The sequence below is a fragment of the Aotus nancymaae genome, unplaced genomic scaffold, assembly GCF_030222135.1.
Source record: "Aotus nancymaae isolate 86718 unplaced genomic scaffold, 86718_ANA_hifiasm-v0.15.2.pri h1tg000015l_0, whole genome shotgun sequence".
NCBI lineage: Eukaryota > Metazoa > Chordata > Mammalia > Primates > Aotidae > Aotus > Aotus nancymaae.
In genome coordinates, this window is record NW_026988426.1 from 2,367,471 (window position 1) to 2,389,259 (window position 21,789).

General features: G+C 47.2%; 1 protein-coding gene across 3 annotated transcripts in view; it reads left to right on the top strand.

The window, feature by feature from the left end:
• The first annotated feature begins 1,303 nt into the window (after positions 1 to 1,303).
• The window catches only part of BAIAP2L1 (BAR/IMD domain containing adaptor protein 2 like 1), a 130,888-nt gene continuing 110,402 nt past the window's right edge, over positions 1,304 to 21,789 (top strand). Inside the window, exons 1-2 of one of the 3 annotated variants that reach the window (XM_012455487.3) lie at positions 1,304 to 1,601; positions 8,503 to 8,683. The gene's annotated coding sequence lies outside the window, so the exon portion shown is untranslated. Of the gene's footprint in view, positions 1,602 to 8,502; positions 8,684 to 20,272; positions 20,292 to 21,789 lie in introns of those variants that run through there. The other 2 variants (XM_064376429.1, XM_064376430.1) reach the window with 2 other exon arrangements.

A 21,789-nucleotide genomic window follows, 5' to 3' on the forward strand; every position in this document is an offset into this window, starting at 1 on the left:
GGTACCTGCACACCTCCAACCTTTGGCATATCCCTGGCTGCTCTCCTGCCGGACACCCTTCATGCCAGGCACCTGCACACCTCCAACCTTTGGCGTATCCCTGGCTGCTCTCCTGCCTGGGACGCCCTTCATGCCAGGCACCTGCACACCTCCAACCTTTGGCATATCCCTGGCTTGTCTCCTGCCTGGGACACCCTTCATGCCAGGCACCTGCACACCTTACTTCCTTTTCTTCTTCCTTTTTTTTTTTTTTTTTTTGAGATGGAGTTTTGTTCTTGTTGTCCAGGCTGGAGTACAATGGGGCGATCTCGGCTCACTGCAACCTCTGCCTCTCAGGTTTAAGCAATTCTCCTGCCTCAGCCTCCCAAGTAGCTGGGATTATAGGCATGCACTACCACACCCAGCTAATTTTTTATATTTTTAGTAGAGACAGCATTCCTCTGTGTTGGTCAGGCTGGTCTTGAACTCCCAACCTCAGGTGATCTACCCACCTCAGCCTCCTGTTTACTTCCTTTTCAAATATCACTTTCTCAAGGAAGCCTACCTTAATCACATCCTTAACATTCCATCTTCCTGCCCCTCCATCCATTCCAGCCCTTCTTTTCTTTCTTTTTTTTTTTTTTTTTTTTTTTTGAGATAGGGTCTTGCTCTATTGCCCAGGCTGGAGTGTAGTGGCTCAAACACAGCTCACTGCAGCCTCAACCTTCCTGACTCAAGCCATCCTCCCACCTCAGACTCCTGAGTAGCTGGGACCACAGGTGCACACCACCATGCCTGGTTATTTTTGGGTTTTGGTAGAGATGGGGCCTCACTATGTTCAGGCTGGTCTTGAATTCCTGGGCACAAGCAATCCTCCTGCCTCAGCCTCCCAAAGTGCTGGGATTACAGGCATGAGCCACCACACCTGGCCCCAAGCAATACCACTGATCCTGCTGAACATTTTTTCTCCATTGCTCTAATCTCCTTCTAGCAATCTATATAATTCTATGAAATTATTATTATTGTATCAGTCAGAACAGGCCAGGTTATACTGCCATAACATACACCACAAACTCCAAAATCTCGGTGATGCAAAAAAAATGTTTATTTCTCAGTCATGCTACATGACTCAGGGATCTATGCTGATCAAACAGGTTTCATTTTGAGTGTTTCCAGTTTTCATGTCTGGGGGTAGAGGGGAAGCTCTGTGGGGCCTCATGCCAACAATTAAACATTCTGCCCAGAAGTATCAAATCACTCCTCACAATTCATTGGCCAGAACTAATCACATGATTTCAGCTAACCGGAAGAGAAGCAGGAAGTAAAATCGAATCATGGCTGGGCTCGGTGGCTCACACCTGTAATCCCAGAACTTTGGGAGGCCAAGGTAGTTGGATCGCTTGGGCTCAGGAATTCAAGACTAACCTGAGCAACATAGCAAGGCCTCACCTCTAGTAAAATTTTTTTTAAAAAATGTTTTTTTCCGTTTGTTTTGTTTGAGATGAAGTCTTGCTGTGACGTCCAGGCTGGAGTGCAATGGTGCGATCTTGGCTCGGTGCAACCTCTGCTTCCCAGGTTCAAGCTGTTAAGCACATCACTCGCGTAAAGAGACCACCAGGCAGGTATGTGGGCAAATGAGGCCGTTTTATTTCGTACCCGGGTGCAAGCGGGCCAAGTCCGAGAAAGGAGTTAGGCAAGGAGAGTAGGAAAGGGTATTGGTTACATAGGTTGGGCAAATGGTCAGTTAAAGGTGGTAGTCTATCTTGGAGAGGGAAGGGCTTCACAGGGTGCATGATCACAAGGGTAGGGGTTATCTGTTACAAACAGGCATGGTCAAAAGGGTGGGGGTTATCGGTTGCAAGCAGGGGGAGGCTGCAGTAAATTACATAGTTATCGGGTGGGGGTTTTGAGAAACCTAATATCTAGGGAGGAAATTTTGCAAGGCTGAGCTGGAACAGTGGTCGAATGTCGCAGGGGGAGAGCAATCAGTTGAGGCAGGAGCAAGTTGTTTCACTTCTCTTTATGGCCATCCAGTTATTTCAGACTTTCTGGCTCCTGGAGACCATCTGGAGGTGTATGTGCAGGTCACCAAGGCTATGATGGCCAGGCTTGGACTTGGAGTCCTGACAGAAGCGATTCTCCTGCCTCACCCTCCCAAGTAGCTGGGATTATAGGCGCCTAGCACCACACCTAGCTAATTTTTTTTTTTTTTTTTTTGTATTTTTAGTAGACAAGGTTTCACCATATTGACCAGGCTGGTCTCCAACTCCTGACCTCAAGTGGCCCGCCTGCCTTGGCCTCCCAAATTGCTGGGATTACAGTCGTGAGCTGAGCCACCATGCCCAGCCAAAAAAAAAAAAAAAAATTGTAATAAAGAAAAATAAAAAATCCTACCACGTACCCAGAAGGGGGAGAATTCAAAATATTTAGAGAATAACACTAATAACTACTCTAATTTGTCTATTTTTATTACTTGTCTTCCCCGCTAAAAGGTAAGCTCCAGAAAAGCAAATATCCCCAGCACCTAGATCAGTGCCTAGCACATAGTAGATGCTTAGAAAACTTTTTTTTTCAGTAAGTAGTTGGATTTCATCATTATATTCACATATGGAATCAAAAGTTAAGAGCTAATATAAACCCCCATTTTTTTTTTCTTTTTGAGGAAAGGTCTCACTCTGTCACCCGGGCTGGAGTGTAGTGGTGTGATCATGGCTCACTGGCACCTCGGCCTCTTGGGCTCAATGGATCCTCCCCTCTCAGCCTCCTGAGTAGCTGGGACTACAGGCAAACACCACCACACCAGCTAATTTTTGAGTTGTTTTTGTCGTTGTTGTTAGAGATGGGGTCTTGCTATGTTGCCCAGGCTGATCTCAAACTCCGCATTCAAGTGATCCTACCACCTCAGCTTCCCAAAGTGCTGGGATTAAAGGCCTGAGCCACTGCCTTTGGCCAAACCCCAAATTAAACATACACTGCAAATGTGTAGGACCAGATGTTCTTAATCTATTCCTGTGGTGTTCTTGAAGCCCATGAAATTGGTTTCAAAAAAATTTGGGTTTTTTTTTTTTTTTTGAGACGGAGTTTCACTTTTGTTGCCCAGGCTGGAGTGCAATGGCACTATCTTAGCTCCACAACCTCCACCTCTCAGGTTTAAGCAATTCTCCTGCCTCAGCCTCCCAAGTAGCTGGGATTACAGGCACATACCACCATGTCAGGCTAATTTTGTATTTTTAGTAGAGACAGGGTTTCACCATGTTGGTCAGGCTGGTCTAGAACTCCTGATCTCAGGTGATCCGCCCACCTTGGCCTTCCAAAGTGCTGCGGTTACAGGCGTGAACCACGGCACCTAGCCTCAAAAAAATGTTTAAGAAGGGGTCTTGTAAGTTTCACCAGACTCTCAAAGGTACCTCTAAAACAGATCAGAAACAAGTCATCCAATTTGGGAGGCCGAGGTGGGTGGATGACTTGAGGCCAGGAGTTCAAGACCAGCCTGACCAAAATGGTGAAACCTCATCTCTACTAAAAATACAAAAATTAGCCGAGGAGTGCACGCCTGTAATCCCAGCTACTTGGGAGACTGAGACATGAGAATCACTTGAACCGGGAGACAGAGGTTGCAGTGAGCTGGGATCATGCCACTGGGCAACAGAGTGAGACCCTGTCTTAAAAAAAAAAGGTGCTTAGGCCAGGCATGGTGGCTCATGTCTGTAATCCCAGCACTTTGGGAGGCCAAGGCAGGTGGATTACCTGAAGTCAGGAGTTCAAGACCAGCCTGGCCAACATGGTGAAACCCTATCTCTATTAAGAAATACAAAAATTAGCCAGGTGTGGTGGCATGTGCCTATAATCCCAGCTACTCGGGAGGCTGAGGCAGGAGAATCGCTTGAACCCAGGAGCAGAGGTTGCCATGAGCTGAGATCGTGCCACTGCACTCCAGCCTGGACAACAGAGTAAGACTTCGTCTCAAAAAAAAAAAAGAAAAAAAAAGTTGGATATGATGTTTCACACCTGTGATCCCACCTACTTGAGAGGCCAAGTTGGGAGGATTGCTTGAGCCCAGGAGGTTGAGTCCGTGGTGAGCTGTGATTGTGCTACTGTACCCTAGCCTGGGCAACAGAGTAAGACGGTCTCAAAAAAAAAAAAAAAAGATAACAGTTGAGTCATTTCACCTGTTCGTGCCTCAGTCTCCTTGTCTATGCAGCAGGCCTGGGGCAGGGATCAACTAACAGGTGCTGTCTATACTGCCAGGTGATTCCCAAAAGCTGTGCTCATCCAGGGACAGTGCGACACGCTCACCTGTGCAGCCAGCACGCCATCTAGTGGACGCAGCAGGCAGTCAGAGCAGCTCCCCACACACCGGCCCCTCCTGGGTCCCAGGCTACCATTAGTGCTCCGGAAGGTTGGAGGGACTCCAATTCTGTACACACCATAGGGCAAGGCAGTCCCATTATCCTTCCCTGCAGGGGACGGTGGAATTCCAGGGTTGCTGCCTGTCTCCTTTCATCCATCCACAACTCTCATCTACCACACTCAGGAAGAATAAGACGGGACAGGTGTGGAGAGGGAGCAATTGACTCAGCACACTATTTATTATTTAATTAATTTATTTCTTATTGAATTTATTTTGAGACAGTGTCTCGTTCTGTCTTCCAGGCACCCAGGCTGGAGTGCAGTAGTGGCGCGATCTCAGCTCACATCAACCTACGCCTCCCAGGTTCAACCAAGTCTCCTGCCTTAGCCTCCCAAGTAGCTGGGACTACAGGCGCCTGTCACTGCACCCAGCTAATTTTTGTATTTTTAGTAGAAACAGGGTTTCACCATGTTGGCCAGGCTGATCTTGAACTCCTGACCTCAAGTGATCCACCTGCCTTAGCCTCCCAAAGTGCTGGGATTACAAGCATGAGCCACAGCACCCAGCCCCTCAGCACACAATTTAAAGGAACATCAAACCACTCAGTAATCAAGAGATCTTGGCCAGGCGTAGTGGCTCACACCTGTAATCTCAGCACTTTGGGAGGCCAAGGCTGGTGGACTGCTTGAGGCCATGAGTTTGAGACCAGCCTGGCCAACATGGTGAAACCCCGTCTCTACTAAAACTATAAAAATTAGCCGGGCATGGTGGCACACGCTTTTAATCCCAGCTACTCAGGAGGCTGAGGCAGGAGAACTGCTTGAACCCAGGAGGTAGAGGTTACAGTGAGCCGAGATCGTACCACGCCCTCCAGATTGGGCAACAGAATGAGACTTAGTCCCCCAAAAAAAAAAAAAGAAAAAAAGATCTGAGTGAGTGTAGCTTTTTGTTTTCATTAGAGATGGGATCAGGCTCTGTCACCCAGGCTAGCTTGCAGTGGCGTGATCATAGCTCACTACAGCCTCCACCTCCTGGGCTCGAGCGACCCTCCCACCTCAGGCTTCCAAGTACTTGGGACCACAGGCACATGCCAGAAACCCAGCTAATTTTTTACATTTTTTTGTAGAGTCGGAGGTCTCATCATGTTGCCCGGTCTGGTCTCAAACTCCTGGGCTCAAGCAGTCCTCCTGTCTCGGCCTTTTAAAGCACTGAGGCTACAGGCATGAGCTGCCACACCTGGACCTGAATGCAACATTTTAAAAAATCAACATTAGTGCAAAGGCCAGTGGTGGCTCATGCCTGTAACCTCAGCACTTTGGGAGGCAGAGGTGGGAGGATCACTTGAAGCCAGGAGTTCAAGACCAGCCTGGACAACATAGTGAGACCCCACCTCTCAAAAAAAAATAGCTGGAAGTGGTGGTGTGCATCTATAGACCTGGCTACTCAGGAAGCTGAGGCAGGAGGATCGCTTGAGCCCAGGAGTTCGGAGCTGCAGTGAGCTATGATCGCACCACTGCACTTCAGCCTGGGCAATAGTGAGACCCCATCTCAGAAAACATTAATGTAAAAAAAAATCCATGATAAAATATCACATTTTATTTTATTTTATTTTATTTTTGAGACAGAGTTTCGCTCTTGTTGCCCAGGCTGGAGTGCAATAGCATGATCTCAGCTCACTGCAATCTCCACCTTCCAGGCTCAAGCAATTCCCCTGCCTCAGCCTCCCGAGTAGATGAGGCTACAGGCACCCACCACCACATCCAGCTAATTTTGTATTTTTAGTAGAGATGGGATTTCTCCATGTTGATCAGGCTGGTCTTGAACTCCCGACCTCAGGTGATCCACCCACCTTGGCCTTCCAAAGTGCTGGGATTACAGGCGTGAGCCACCACGACCAGCCAAAATAACACATTTTAAAATAAAAATGGATCCATATGCCTTGTATCAAATTGTTTTAATAAAAATGGATCTTTCCCTCTGCATCAGGCTCTGGTAGAGGCCACACCCATGTCAGGAATCCCGTGCCTCACCAGCCTGGCCCTGGGGGGATGAACGGGCGGCTATTATACCAGCCAGGTTGGCTGAGCTGGCCCACAGCCTGGAGCTCGGCAGCATCAATGGCCTCTACCTCGTTGACGTGGGAGTGCCTCCAGCCCTACTCCACACCAGCGAACCAACAGCAGCGACCCTGGGACAGTCCCCTAGGTGGTTCCTGGGCTCAGATCACAGGCTGCCAGCACCTAAGTGGTTCTGTCGCAGTCCTCTGAAGGCCAGGATTAGGCCTGCGCCCACACAGCGACCCAGGACCACCCCGTCTCTAAGGCTCTGGACCTCAGACTCAGTCACTGCATACAGCGGACGAGGCCCTCCCATGCTACCCCCCAGAAAGGGAGAAAGGAACCCTTGCTGGTACTGTGTATCCCTGCCTTGTTTTTTTGTTTTGTTTTGTTTGAAATTGAGCTGAAATTCATATAACATAAAATCAAACAATTTTAAAATGTACAACTTGGCCGGCCACAGTGGCTCACATCTGTCATCCCAGCACTCTGGGTGGCCAAGGCAGGAGGATCACTGGAGTCCAGGAGTTTGAGACCAGCCTAGGCAACATGGCGAAACCCCATCTCTACTGAAAAAAAAAAAAAAAAAAATTAGCCGGGAATGGTGGTACACGCCTGTAATCTCAGATGCTCAGGAGGCTGAGGCATGAGAATCATTTGAACCCAGGAGGCTGCAGTGAGCTGAGATGGTACCACTGTACAACTGCACTCCAGTCTGGGTAACAGCGAGACTGTTTGTCTCAAAAAAATAGAAAGATAAATATATACACACACACACACACACACACACACACACACATGCATATATATACATATGGAGAGAGATAATAAAATGTACAATTTAGCCAGGCAAGGTGGCTCACGCCTATAATCCCAGCACATTGGGAGGCCAAGGCAGGAGGATTGCTTGAGTCAAGGCATTTGAGACCAGCCTGGGCAACACAGTGAGACCTCATGTCTACAAATAATCAAAAAATTATCTAGGCACGGTAGTGTGTGCCTGTGGTCCTAGGTACTAGAGAGGCTGAGGTGAGAGGATTGTTTGAACCTAGGAGTTTAAGACCAGCCTGGGCAACATAACAAGACCTCATGTCTACAAAAAAATTTTTTAAATGATCTGGGTGCAGTGGTGCGTACCTGTGGTCCCAGCTACTTAGAAGGCTGAGGCAGGAGGGTCACTTGAGCCCAGGAGGTCGAGGTTGCAGTGAGCTATGATCGCACCTCTGCACTCCAACCTGGGCAAAAGAGTGAGACTCTGTCTCAAAAAATAAATAAATAAATAGATAGATAAGTAAATCAGTAAAATAAAATGTACAATTCAGGGAAATCCAACATATTCACAATGTTGTGCAGTCCTCGCCTCTCACCAGTTCTAAACCTTTTCATGACCTCAAAAGGAAATCCCGACACCTCTCTTGTTGTATAACCGAGGGTTACATGACCCTGAAGATAATGACAAAATTCAGGGCCCAGTGGGGACCCTGGGTTTACACAGGGGAGACTAGTTTAAGGTTTTTATGCAGTGAGGGAGGCAGGCACAGAGCTAGGGTTAAACACCATCCCCTACCTTCCTGGGGTAGGATATATCTGTTTTTTTTGTTTTGTTTTGTTTTTTGAGACAGAGTCTCACTCTGTTGCCCAGGCTGAAGTGCACTGGGGCGATCTTGGCTTCCCACAACCTCCACCTCCCAGGTTCAAGCGATTCTCCTGCCTCAGCCTCCTGAGTAGCTAGGATTACAGGCATGCACCACCACACCCAGCTAATTTTTGTATTTTTAATAGAGACAGAGTTTCACCTTGTTGGCCGGGCTGGTCTCGAATGCCTGACCTCAATTGATCCCCCCACCTCAGCCTCCCCAAGTGCTGGGATTACAGGCGTGAGCCACCACACCTGGCCAGTAGGGTCTGTCTTTTAGCTGAGACATATAGTAACAGGAAGTAGAGTATTAGGGGATCCTCTGGTTGGATTATAAAAGATAGAGACCTGGAGGAGATAAGAGCACAACCTCAAAGTAGGGGCAGCCTTTCCCTGCAGTAGTCAAGAACACACCTTCCTTGGCTACAGAACAATCCCCAGCCATTTTCCCACCCTGAGAGTCTCTGGTCCTTCCACAGACACGTCATCATACGAAGTGAACACCCATGAGCCTGGTGTCCTTCACCTTTTCCGCAAAGCCCAACCTGGGTAGTGAAGTTTATCTCCAAGACAAACAGAGCTGCCCCTGTGTCTCTGACTGCTTGTATTTGCTGATGACGTCATATCTGTCCTGGGATTCCTGATCCAAGTGACTCCAGGGTGAGTCTCTGGTCATGGTGAGTCATGCCTCCACCCACCCTGGCAGACAAGGATGTGGCTCCAGGAGTGACCCGGTCCTCAGAGAGCTAAGCTAGGGTGAAACCCTACAGAGGAGGTGTGGCTGCTGATATGAAGGCTGCTGATGAAGGTACATCTCGGATGCCCTTTAGCAGACTCCTTCTATACCACATGGGTAAAACTCACAGCGTCTCATTCCCGTTTTGCAAATGAGCAGGGGGAAAGGCTCAGTGTGGAGAACCATCTTACTAGGACACACAGCAAGAAAATGATAGAAGGGGCCTGGCGTGGTGGCTCACGCCTGTAATCCCAGCACTTTGGGAGGCCGAGGCAGGCAGATCACAAGGTCAGGAGATCAAGACCATCCTGGTCAACATGGTGAAACCCCATCTCTACTAAAAATACAAAAAAAATAAAATAAAATAAGCTGGGCGTAGTGGCGCAAATCTGTAGTCCCAACTACAGAATCATTTGAACCCAGGAGGCAGAGGTTGCAGTGAGCCAAGATCATGCCACTGCACTCCAGCCTAGCGTCACAGCGAGACTCTGTCTCAAAACAAAGAAAGTGACAGAAGGGTTTGCTTACCTTCTGGTAGCAGAGGTGGCAAAATCAGCCCAAGAGCAATGATTTCAAAAGACCAGTGGAGGAGAGGTGTTCCATGGGAGAGGCAGGCAAAGCCAGCTTGTAAAGCATCACTCAGAACACTGAGGTCTCGGAAGTGTGGGTCTGGATTCCAGCAGCCTGACCAGGGATTCCTCCAAAGCAGCTGTATCCAAATGGTAGCCTGGGGGCATGGGTGGCCCACAGGGTTTCTTCCAGGCTTCCTTGGTCACCTGGTCTATCTGTGGCTCAGGCATTTCTATACTATTGTGAGGCAGAGAAATAAATAAGCCAGCAGAAATAAATGAAAGTCAGGAGTGGTGGTGTGCACCTGTGGTTCCAGCTACTCAGGAGGATCACTTGGGCCCAGGAGTTCAAAGATACGGGTAGTTATGACGGTGCCATTGTACTCCAGCCTGGGCAACAGAGTAAGACTGCATCTATCATAAAATAAAGTAATTAAATAAATAGAATAGTAAGAAAGTTCATTCAAGAAAGTTTACTCTGTTGGCCAGGTGCAGCAGCTCACACCTGTAATCCCAGCACTTTGAGAGGCCAAGGTGGGCAGATCACCTGAGGTCAGAAATTCGAGACCAGCCTGGTCAACATGGTGAAACCCCATCTCTACTAAAAATACCAAAAAAAGTACTGGGCATTGTGGCAGTTGCCTGTAATCCCAGATACTTGGGAGGCTGAGGCAAGAGAATGTCTTAAACCCAGGAGACAGAGGTTGCAGGGAACAGATATCCTGCCACTGCACTCCAGCCTGGGCAACAGAGCAAGACTCTGTCTCAAAAAAGAAAGAAAGGAAGAAGAGAAGAGAGGAGGGGAGGGGAGGGAAGTAAGTTCACTCTGGTCGGGCACGGAAGTAAGTTCACTCTGGTCGGGCACAGTGACTCATGCTGGTAATCCTAACACTTTGGGAGACCGAGGTGGGTGGATCACAAGGTCAGGAGTTCGAGACAAGCCTGACCGAAATGGTGAAACTCTGTCTCTACTAAAAATACAAAAATTAGCTGGGTGTGATGGCGGGCGCCTGTAATCCCAGCTACTCAGGAGGCTAAGGCAGGAGAATTGCTTGAACCTGGGAGGCGGAGGTTGCGTGAGCCAAGATCACGCCATTGCACTCCAGCCTGTGCAAACAAGAGTGAAACTGTGTCTCAAAAAAAAGAAAGTTCACAGTTTAAAAAAAAAAAGTAACTAAACTTGAAATGGATTTGCATGGTAGTTGCACAACCGTTGAGGGGTGTGGAAATTTCACGTGACTTGACCAACCAGACTGAAAGTGGGGGGTGAAAGACTAGGCCAGCAGACTTCAGCATGAGCTGCAATTTCTGTTGACTGGAGATCAAAGGCAGCCTTGAAGGGGAGGGAGGGGACAGCCAATGCAGGCAGTGACTTTCCCTCGCCCTTCACTCAGGCAGCCCTGGCTGCTACCCCTCACTCACCTGGAGCCACACCTGGTAGGTGGCAGCCATATCTCTGGGGAGGTATCCCCAAGGAAAACCGTGGCCTCTCACCACTCCCTCAAGGTTATCTGGAGCGCTGCCCACTCCAACTCCTATTGACCAGGACACAGGGAACTGGGGACATGACCGTGATGTGACTTGCCCCAAGTCACAAGTGCATGTTGTCACTGAGACAGAAGTGAATTCCCCAGACCTGCTGTTTTCCCATCAGGATCAGGACACCATCCTTGCGTTCTCTCCCATTCCAAGGAGACCTCAGGCACCGAAGTTACATAGCCTCCAGCTGCTCCGAATTGGGAAGGTGGTTTCCTGTTGTAGCCAATGTCAGGTTTATGAGTTTCCAGGCAAAAATGCCACGTCTTGGCCAGGCACGGTAACTCATGTCTGTAATCTCAGCATTTTGGGAGGCCAAGGCAGGTGGATCACCTGAGATCGGGAGTTCAAGACCAGCCTGACCAACATGGAGAAACCCCATCTCTACTAAAAATACAAAATTAGCCAGGTGTGGTGGCACGTGCCTGTAATTCCAGCTACTCAGGAGGCTGAGGCAGGAGAATCACCTGAACCCGGGAGGCGGAACTTGCAGTGAGCCCAGATCGCAACACTGCACTCCAGCATGGGCAAGAAGAGCAAAACTCTGTCTCAAAAAAAAGCCACATCTTTGTCCCAACTGCTGTGCATACCCTAGAAGGAGGAAGAATCCATTGATTCTAGACTCAGGTGTCTATTCAACAAGCAAACAGCAGTCAGAGTTGGGGAGCGGGGGCGGGTGGGGGGAATGTACACGCCCACATATTTCCCCTGTTAGTGTCAATATCCAAATGTTTCAAAACCGAATATGATCTAAATGACTTTCTGTCATTCTGCCACGAGTAAACAGCCAAAATCTCAGCTCCTTTTGTGATCATAAGAAAGCCACTGCTAGAAGAGAAAGAATCTTGGCCAGACACAGTGGCTCACGTCTGTATTCTCAGCAGTATGGGAGGCCAAGGTGGGAGGATCGCCTGGGGCAAAGAGTTCAAGACCAGGCTGGCCAACATGGTGCAATCCCATCTCTACTAAAAATAGGGAAATTAGCCAGGCATGGTGGCGCACACCTGTAATCCCAGCTACTCGGGAGGCTGAGGCCGGAGAATCACTTGGACCGGAAGGCAGAGGTTGCAGTGAGCTGAGATTGCACCACTGCGCTCCAGCCTGGGCGACAGAGTGAGACTGTGTCCCAGAAAATATGTATATATATTAGACCAGCTCTTGATGTCAGAAGAATATATGATTATTATTATGTATTTATTTATTAATTTTGAGACAGAGTCTTGCTCTGTTGCCCAGGCTGGAGTGCAGTGGTGAGATCCTGGCTTACTGCAGCCTCAATCTCCTGGGATCAGTGAATCCTCCCACCTCAGCCTCCTGAGTAGCTGGGACTACAGGCATGCACCACCACGTCTAGCTAATTTTTGTGAAACAGGGTTTCACTATGTTGCCCAGGCTGGTCTTAAACTCCCAGGTTGCTTGGTGGTGCTCAAGCAGTCCACCCTCCTCGGCCTCCCAAAGTGCTGGGATTACAGGCATGAGCCACCGTGCCTGGCCTCTACTTGTCTTTTAACGCTTTCTCTTTCAGGAGAGCAAAGTTTGGCCACACAAGGTTGCCTCTGATGGTCGTTTTTGTCTGCACCCCACCTGATTACACACCTGTGGCTGTGTCAGGTGCCAGGTACCGCCTCACCACACTGGCCTCTTACTGACGTTTCTAGCAGATTTGTTTCCACAACAGCTCAAGCCTTCTGCCACTTCTCACTGTATTCCTCATTGTGCCTCATACCTGGCTTGGAAGTTTCACAAATCTATGAGTGCCGTGAACAATGAGAGAATGCAACCATATGGCCGGGAGCAGTGGCTCACGCCTGTAATCCCAGCACTTTGGGAGGCCAAGGCGGGCAGACCACCTGAAGTCAGGAGTTCGAGACCAGACTTAATGACATGGTGAAATCCCATCTCTACTAAAAATGCAAAATTAGCCAGGTGTGGTGGCGCACGCCTGTAATTCCAGCTACTTGGGAGGCTGAGGCAGGAGAATCACTTGAACCCAGAAGGCAGAAGTTGCAGTGAGCTGAGATCACACCATTGCATTCCAGCCTGGGCTCTGTCTCAAAAATCAAACAAACAAAAAGAGAGAATGCAACCGTTTCACTAAAAGGGGATATATCAGCCTCATGGATCTTGAAATTCAGCACAAAACAAAAATTTCCATTAGACAAATGCACATAATGATGAATTATTAAAACAAACCTTGAATAATAATTTACGCATTTCTGTAAATATGTCCCCAACATACTGACATTGACCAAGAAGTGCAGGAATGCTTAAGAATCAATGCAAACTTTGCTAAGTACAAAAGGCAGGCTTCGCCAACTAAGCCCTTTGGGACGTCCCATCAGTATCTGATCACTATAAAAATTTTAGCATGAATTGGCCATAATGTTAGGAAGTACTGTGGGCCCAGAAATAGGAGTCGTAAATTCATGGTGGAAAGAGCTTTTCTATTTTAATACTCATTGCTAAGATGCCCTCACAACTAAAAGGATGCATTGTACGCATTAGTTATTGTATTTAGAGATTTTAAAATCTATAGTTGCTCTAGTGTTGGTAAGGCAATATGCAAGCACATAGGGCAGATACTCCATCCCTTTTTACTTTTTTTGAGATAGAATCCTGCTCTGTCGCCCAGGCTGGAGTGCAGTGACGCAATCTTGGCTCATTGCAACCTCTGCCTCCCAGGTTCAAGGGATTCTCGTGCCTCAGCCCCCTGAGTAGCTGGGATTACAGGTACCTGCCACTCTGCCTGGCTAATTTTTGTATTTTTAGTAGAGACTGCTCCCTGCAGTCAGGAGCAGCAAAATAGACACATTCTGGCCAGAGACAAAGGAAACAAAGGAGGCAGAGGGACAAAGGTCTGCTGAGAAGGCTTAAAGGTGAAATAGTGGAGGGTCAGGAAGCTTTTTTCTTTCTTTTTTTCTTTTTTTTTTTTTCAGGAAGCTGTTTTCTTGCCCTCCTCACAACTTCCTAGAAAGCAGATGTGGGCTGGGTGCAGTGGCTCACACCTGAAATCCCAATGCTTTGGGAGACTGAGGCAGGAGGATGGCTCGAGCCCAGGAATCTGAGACCAGCCTGAGCAACACAGCAAGACCCCATCTCTACAAAGAAAAAAATAGCCAGGTGCGGTGGCAAGTGCCTGGAGTCCCAGCTACTCGGAAAGGTGAGGCAGGAAGATCGCTTGAGTTGAGGAGTTTGAGGCTGCAATAAGCTGTGACTACACTGCTGGACTCCAACCTGGCAACGTGAGCCCCCATGCCCGGCCATACGGTTGCATTCTCTCATTGTTCATGGCACTCATAGATTTGTGAAACTTCCAAGCCAGAGATGAGGCACAATGAGGAATACGGTGAAAAGTGGCAGAAGGCCTGAGCTGTTGTGGAAACAAATCTGCTAGAAACGTCAGTAAGAGGCCAGTGTGGTGAGGCGGTACCTGGCACCTGACACAGCCACAGGTGTGTGTAATCAGGTGGGGTGCAGACAAAAACGACCATCAGAGGCAACCCTGTGTGGCCAAACTTTGCTCTCCTGAAAGAGAAAGCATTAAAAGACAAGTAGAGGCCAGGCACGGTGGCTCATGCCTGTAATCCCAGCACTTTGGGAGGCCGAGGTCATGAGTTCAAGACCAGCCAGGCCAACATGGCAAAACCCTGTGTCTTTACTAAAAATACAAAAAAAGAAACTTAGCCGGGCATGGTGGCATATACCTGTAGTCCCAGCTACTTGGGAGGCTGAGGCAGGAGAATTGCTTGAACTTGAGAGGCGGAGGTTATAGTGAGCCAAGATCGTGCCACTGCACTCCAGCCTGGAGGACAGAATGAGACTCAGTCTCGGAAAAAAAAGGACAAGTAGTCCTCATGGAAAAGAATTTCCATTCCATTCCATCCCCTTAACATCCCCTGTTGTCCCTTTTGAGGAACTGCTTAGCAATCCAGGTGTTTTTCTTCTGGCTTCACTTTGGTGACAGCAGCTACTAGTATAGAAATATATTAAACATAATGGCAAAAACCACAATCCCTTTTTTTTTTTTATTTTTTTGAAACAGAGACTGACTCTGTCACCCAGGCTGGAGTGCAATGGCATGATCTCAGCTTACCACCTCCTGGGTTCAAGCAGTTCTCCTATCTCAGCCTCCTGAGTAGCTGGGACTACAGGCGCCCACCACCACGCCCAGCTAATTTCTGTATTTTTAGTAGAGACGGGTTTTCACCATGTTGGTCAGGCTGGTCTCAACTCCTGACCTCATGATCCGCCTGCCTCGGCCTCCCAAAGTACTGGGATTAGAGGCGTCAGCCACCTTCCTGGGCCTCCACAATTAATTTTGCACCAATCTTTTGTTTTGATAGAGTTCTGTAAAAGTACTTCAAAGTCTTCCCTCTCAGAAAAAGCACCAAATGAAGGGAAAATGGTTCCAGAACTTACCGCATTTGTTGATCAAGGGAAAATACTTGGCATACCTGCAAGGATTTAAGTCTTACTAAGGGGACATTTGGAGCAGTTGTCGATATTTGGAGTTCTGTCAATACAGAAAACAAATTTGCTTAGGAAAGAAAAGTCCAGAATTTTCTCTGCTAATGTTTTCCCATGGGAAAAAACAAATCAAGACAAGAAAAATGAAGATAAGCCAGGCAGATCAACTTCCACAAATCGGGTTGGGCCATTTCCCCGAGAAGCCAAGTCACCGAGGAGTTTTCAGGGCGACAGGTCAGCGTCTCTCTCTTTCTGCCCTTGGAAAAGTAAAGAATGTTCACGTTATCTTGGCCTTGAGCAAATCAATAGCCTCTTCTCACAGAAGCCACCCTGCACCTAGAGAAAGAGACTTCAGAATCAGAGCTGTGGGTAGAAGTTTAAAAAAGAATACACAGGAGCCTAAAGAATTGTCTTTCTATGATCTGTTGGCCATTTCATAAGTTCGGAAATGTAGTGGTTTCAATTCATTAGAAAGAAACTTGAGCCATTTGTTATAGATGTGGGATAATATTTATTTATAGTCTTAATACTAGGGTTCCAAAATATCCATAAAATATTTATAATTGTCAAAAAATAAAAATAAAAAAAGAATACAGAGAGGCTGGACACGGTGGCTTACGGCTATAATCTCAGCACTTTGGGAGCTGAGGCGGGTGGATCACCAGAGGTTGGGAGTTCAAGACCAACCTGGCCAACACTGTGAAACTCTGTCTACTAAAAATCCAAAAAATTAGCTGTAGGAGAATCGCTTGAACCTGGGAGGCAGAGGTTGCAGTGAGCCAAGATCGGGCCACTGCACTCTAGCCTGGGTGAGAGTGAGACTCTGTCTCAAAAAAAAAAAAGAATACACAGAATTTTAGAACTAAAAGTAACTTGAAGACCAACTACTCTATGTCAGAGGTGTAAACACGGAGACCAAGAAGTGGAAAATGCCTTTTCTGATAGTACAGACTGGTAGCAACAAACTGAAACATAACGCTTGGCCTCCTGGGGCAGCATCTGTGACACCACAGTCTCCAGTGAGAGCTACAGAGGCTCTTTCGTGTTTCTGGATGACATTGCCATCCAGAGTTCCTCCAGTAACAAATATTTAAAATTATGGATTAAAATGTAACAGAACTGTCGTCAGGTCACGGTGGCTCACACCTGTAATCCCAGCGCTTTGGGAGGAAGGCCGAGATGGGCGGATCACCTGAGATCAGGAGTTCAAGACCAGCCTGACCAACATGGTGACACCCCATCTCTACTAAAAATACAAAAATTAGTTGAGCGTGGTGGTGTGTACCTGTAATCCCAGCTACTCAGGAAGCTGAGGCAGGAGAATCACTTGAACCCAGGAGGCAGAGGTTGCAGTGAGCCAAGATTGAGCCATTGCATTCCAGCCTGGGAGACAGAGAGACTCTGTCTCAAAAAAAAAAAAAGAAAAGAAAAGAAAAAGAAAATATTTATTGGAGATGGGGCAAAATGACTTATGCCTATAATCCCAGGACTGTGGAGGCTGAGATAGGAGGGTTGCTCGAGCTCAGGAGTTTGAGACCTGCCTGGGTACCATAGGGAGACTCTGTCTCTACTAAACATCAAGAAAATTATGCAGATGTGGTGGTGTGCACCTGTAGTCTCAGCTACCTGAGAGGATAAAGAGGGAGGATTGCTTGAGCCTGGGGGACCACGGCTGCAGTGAGCTATGATCGCACCACTGTGCTCCAGCCTGAGCAACAGAGTGAGACCCTGTCTCAAAAAATTTTTTAAAAGAAAATATTTCTTGGCCCTGGTGGAGGACGAGGGAGCCTGACTTAACTGGTTAGCAAAAAACAATATCCTAAGAGAAATTATCCCACCAAGCCTGTGACAAGGAGCAGGTTCAGAATCTGAATCTCCTGGTGAACTCCTTGGAGTGCTTGGTAGAGACAAATGTAGAACTTTTCTGGAGGAATGTTTTACGAATCGGGCTACAAGGGATTCTTACAGGAAAAATGGTTCTTGGCCAGGCGCAGTGGCTCACGCGTATAATCCCAGCACTTTGGGAGGCTGAAGCAGGCGGATCACTTGAGGTCAGAAGCTCAAGACTAACCTGGCCAATATGGTGAAATTCCATTTCTACTAAAAATACAAAAATGAGCCGGATGTAGCGGCAGGCTCCTGTAATCCCAGCTACTCGGGAGGTTCAGGTGGGAGAATCGCTTGAACCTGGGAGGCGGAGGTTGTAGTGAGCTGAGATTGTACCACTGCACTCCAGCCTGCGAGACAGAATGAGATTTCATCTAAAAAAAAAAAAAAGTTACAAACCATAATGCTTCCATTATTCATGTTAAAACAAACAAACAAAAAAAATAGGTTCTCCCCCTGCCCACCCCAAAGATGACTCCATAATAAAAAAATTACCAAAACAAATAAGGAAAAAAATCCACTATGATAGGAAACCAGCAGACACAACGGTGGCTAAGTAAGAATAAAAACAACCAAACCAAATAAAACAAAGCAAAGCAAACAAAACTACACAGAACTATCCTGGTAGAGACTATAAAATTATTATTTTTTTTTTGAGATGGAGTTTCACTCTTGTTGCCCAGGCTGGAGTGCAATGGCGCGATCTCAGCACACTGCAACCTCCGCCTCCCCAGTTCAAGCAATTCTCCTGCCCCAGCCTCCCAAGTAGCTGGGATTACAGGCATGTGCCACCACACCCGGCCATAAAATCATATTGTAAGTGATTAAAGAGATGCAGGAATAGAAGCTATAAAGAAATAACATTCTGAAACAGAAATTGAAAGACCTACACCAAGTAAAACAATTGCATTACTAATTTTTTTTTTTTTTGAGACAGAGTCTCACACTGTCATCCAGCTGGAGTGCAGTGGTGTGCTCGGCTCACTGCGACCTCCACCTTCCTGGGTTCAAGCAATTCTCCTGCCTCAGCCTCCAGAGTAGCCGGGACTACACCCACCATCACACTCAGCTAATTTTTTGTATTTTTAGTAGAGATAGGGTTTTACTATGTTGGCCAGGCTACACTTGAACTCCTGACCTCATGATCTGCCCGCCTCTCCTTCCAAAGTGCTGGGATTACACGTGTGAGTCACGGCACCTGGCTGCATTACTAATTTTTTTATTTGTATTTTTGCAAGACAGAGTCTCACTCTGTCACCCAGGCTGGAGTGCAGAGGCGTGATCTCAGCTCACTGCAACCTCCACTTCCCGGGTTGAAGCAATTCTCCTGCCTCAGGCTCCTGAGTAGCTGAGATTACAGGCGTGTGCCGCCATGCCCAACTAATCTTTGTATTTTTAGTAGAGATGAGGTTTCACCATGTTGGTCAGGCTGGTCTCGAACTCCTAACCTTGTGATCTGCCTGCCTCGGTCTCCCAAAGTGCTAGCATCACAGGTGTGAGCCACCACGCCCCACCTTGCATTACTAATTTTTAAACAACCCAAAAACAAGGCTCAGGCCCACATGGTTTCACTGGTGAATTCCATCAGATATTTAAATTTAAATATCTAATTCTTCAAAAACTCTTCCAAGAAATAGAAAATGAGAAAAAAACAGTTTAGCAGTTCCTAAAAATGTTAAGTATAAAAGGATCATGTGATCACTTGTGAACATGTGATCATGTTAAGTATAAAATGATCAGAGGCTTTTTTTGCTATATAAGGTGAACTGTATTAGTCCATTTTCACACTGCTCATAAAGGCATACTCAAGCCTGGGCAACATACAAAAGAAAGACGTTTCTTGGACTTGCAGCTCCACATGGCCAGGGAGGCCTCACAATCATGGCGGAAGGCAAGGAGGAGCAAATCTCATCTTACGTGGATGGCAGCAGCAGGCAGACAGCTTGTGCAGAAAAACTTCGTTTTTAAGATTATCAGATTTTGTGGGACTCATTCACTGTCATGAGAACAGCCCAGGAAAGACTCACCCCTATAATTCAATCACTTCCCACTGGGTTCCTCCCATGACACGTGAGGACTGTGGGAGTTACAATTCCAAGATGAGATTTGGGTGGGGTCACAGCCAAACTGTATCATGACCATTCACAGGTTCTGAGGATTTGGACTTGGGGGGCATCTTTGGGGATCCCTTATTCAACGTACCAGAGCTAGCGCTAAGCACTATTAAAGTAGATCAATTTACGATGGTTCACCTTGGACGGTTTTGACTTTATGACGGTGCAAAAGTGATATGCATTCAGTGGCAAGTGTCCTTTTTTGAATTTTGAATCATGATCTTTCCCTGGGCTAGGAATATACAGTAGGATGCTTTCTAGCAATGTTGGGAAGGTGGAGTGAGCTCCCAGGTCAGCCACAGCATCACAAGGGTAAACAGCTGATACTCTGCAGCGCACTGTGATAGCAGATGATTTTGCCGACTGCAGGCTACCACCAGGCTAAGCCATGATGTTTGGTAGGTTAGGTGTATTACATGCATTTTTCAACTTGATGTTTTCAATTTACGATGGGTTTATTGGGCTGTAACCCCCATCACAACTTATAGGGCACCGGAGTAAAAAATCTTGTTTATGTTAACGTTCGTAAGACACAATAGCAGGTGACAAGGTCAATAAGATTTTTTTTTTTTTTAAACAGAGTCACTCAGGCTGGAGTGAAGTGGTGTGATCTTGGCTCACTGTAACCTCCTCCTCCCAGGTTCAAGTGATTCTCCTGCCGCAGCCTCCTAAGTAGCTGGGACTACAGGTACACACCACCACGCCCGGCTAATTTTTTATATTTTTAGTATAGACAGGTTTTGCCATGTTGGCTAGGCTGGGATTACCATACCTAGCTAATTTTTGTATTTTTAGTAGAGACGGGGTTTCGCAATGTTGGAATTTGAACTCCTGACCTTATGTGATCCACCTACCTCGTCTTCCCAAAGTGCTGTGAGCCACCACGCCCAGCGTGCACTACCCTTTAACGTTGCTACAGACCAGGAACTGACCACTCTCAAAGACTTCTAAAGGAGCAGGTTGGTCATAACCAGAAAATTATTTCCATGAAGGAGCATTAACTATGACTGCATATCTGTTTGAAGATTTGCATATAATATGAACCTGGTCCTTTGATCAAATTCCAACCTCAGTAATCAAATTGGGCCATCTGAGATACTTGTGGGCTTTTTTTTTTTTTTTTTGAGAGAGAGTCTCACTCAACTGCAATGGCACAATCTTGGCTCACTGCAACCTCTGCCTCCCGGGTTCAAGCAATTCTCCTCCCTCAGCCTCCTGAGTAGCTGGGATTACAGGCACCCACCACCATGCCTGGCTATTTTTTTGTATTTTTTGGCCAGGCTGGTCATGAACTCCTGACCTCTGGTGATCTGCCCACTTTGGCCTTCCAAAGTGCTGGGATTACAGGCATGAGCTTTTTTTTTTTTTTTTTTTTTTGAGATGGATCTTGCTCTGTTGCCCAGGCTGGAGTGCAGTAGCACAGTCTCAGCTCACTGCAGCCTCTGCCTTCCGGGTTCCAGTGATTCACCTGCCTCAGACTCCTGGGTAGCTGGGATTATAGGCACACGCCCTGACACTCAGCTAATTTTTGTATTTTTAGTAGAGACATGATTTCACCTTGTTGGCCAGGCTGGTCTTGAACTCCTAACCTCAGGTAATCTGCCCATCTCGGCCTCCCAAAGTGCTGGGATTACAAGCATGAGCCACCGTGCCTGCCCACTTGTGGGTTTTATGGTGGTTTGTTAATCTCTGTCTTTTCCAGCTCTTAACCACACCACTGAGCTGCAGGGGTGTTAAAGGTCAAGCCTCTGCTCTTTCCAGCTCCTCAAATGACCTCCTGGCAGCAGAGGGTGAAACGATCTCATTCATCAGAAGGCACAGAGGGAAGTTCTAAGACGAAAGGTGATCTGCAAAATTAAGGTGGCGATTTTCAAGTTTCAATAAAAAACCAACAGACATACTTGCAGAGCCGAATACATAATGGTAGTAATTATAAAGTCATGAATGTGTCTCCTGTATGGGAAGTGAAACCCAGTTGGCAAATCTCATAAACTAAATATTGTAAATCTGTTCAGGAAGGAGGCATCTGCTTCCATTGCCAGAAACTTGGGAGTGATGTGTTATTTGCCCTTTAACATCAGGGTCACATAACCTTTTGGTTCCCAAGCATGATACGTGTTTTTTTGTTTGTTTGTTTTGAGATGGAGTCTTGCCCAGGCTGGAGTGCAGTGGCACAATCTCGGCTCACTGCAAACTCTGCCTACTGGGTTCAAGCGCTTGTCCTGTCTCAGCTTCCCAAGTAGCTGCGACTACAGGTGCCCACCACCTTGCCTGGCTAATTTTTGCATTTTTAGTAGAGATAAGGTTTCACCATATTGGTCAAGCTGCTCTCAAACTCCTGACCTCAGGTAATTTACCCACCTTGGCCTCCCAAAGTACTGGGATTACAGGCATGAGCCACCATGCCTGACTGCATGATATGTTTTATAGCTTGCAAAACCCGATAAAACCGTCCCC